Source organism: Corvus brachyrhynchos, unplaced genomic scaffold (assembly GCF_000691975.1).
Source record: "Corvus brachyrhynchos isolate BGI_N302 unplaced genomic scaffold, ASM69197v1 scaffold70, whole genome shotgun sequence".
Classification (NCBI taxonomy): domain Eukaryota; kingdom Metazoa; phylum Chordata; class Aves; order Passeriformes; family Corvidae; genus Corvus; species Corvus brachyrhynchos.
The window spans coordinates 1,212,705-1,213,269 of NW_008236217.1; positions in this window are offsets into that span (position 1 = coordinate 1,212,705).

Genomic DNA, 565 nt, shown 5'->3' on the forward strand with positions numbered 1-565 from the left:
GACGTCAGAGCTTCCCCAGCCCCGGCCGGCCCCCGCCTCCCGCCTTCCTTCCCTCCCTCCCCCGTAACCTACATAACGCCGTGGGAAGGGCGGCTCGAGCACGGTTGTCGAGGGGAGCAGCCTTCGCCGTGTTCACCCTGCACGGGCAAAGGCGTGCAGCCGACCGTACGTGCCGGGATGCGCCCAGTGAGGGGTTGCTTCACCTCCCGTGGCACATGAGGAGAGCGAACACCCTCTTTTGCTCCCTCCCTTGCCCCCACCTCGTGTTTCAGTGAGGATGCAGGTGGCGGATAAACGATTCACAGCGTGGAAGGGGGTCGGGGAAACAGGTTTTTCTTTTTTGGGAACGAGACGGCTTTTGCTTAGTCTGTGTGAATTTCACTAATCTGCATTAGAGAACTGCTGGTTTGTGGTTTAAAATGACAGGAAATCTAGAACGTCCTATTTCCTGTGCACAATGACAACAGTTAAGAAAAAAAAAAAGCTGGGTAATCGTTGTATTTATTTCTAATGGTGCCTCCTGCTCGGGCGGGGAGAACAAAGCCGGGCACTGCTCGGCGGGGCG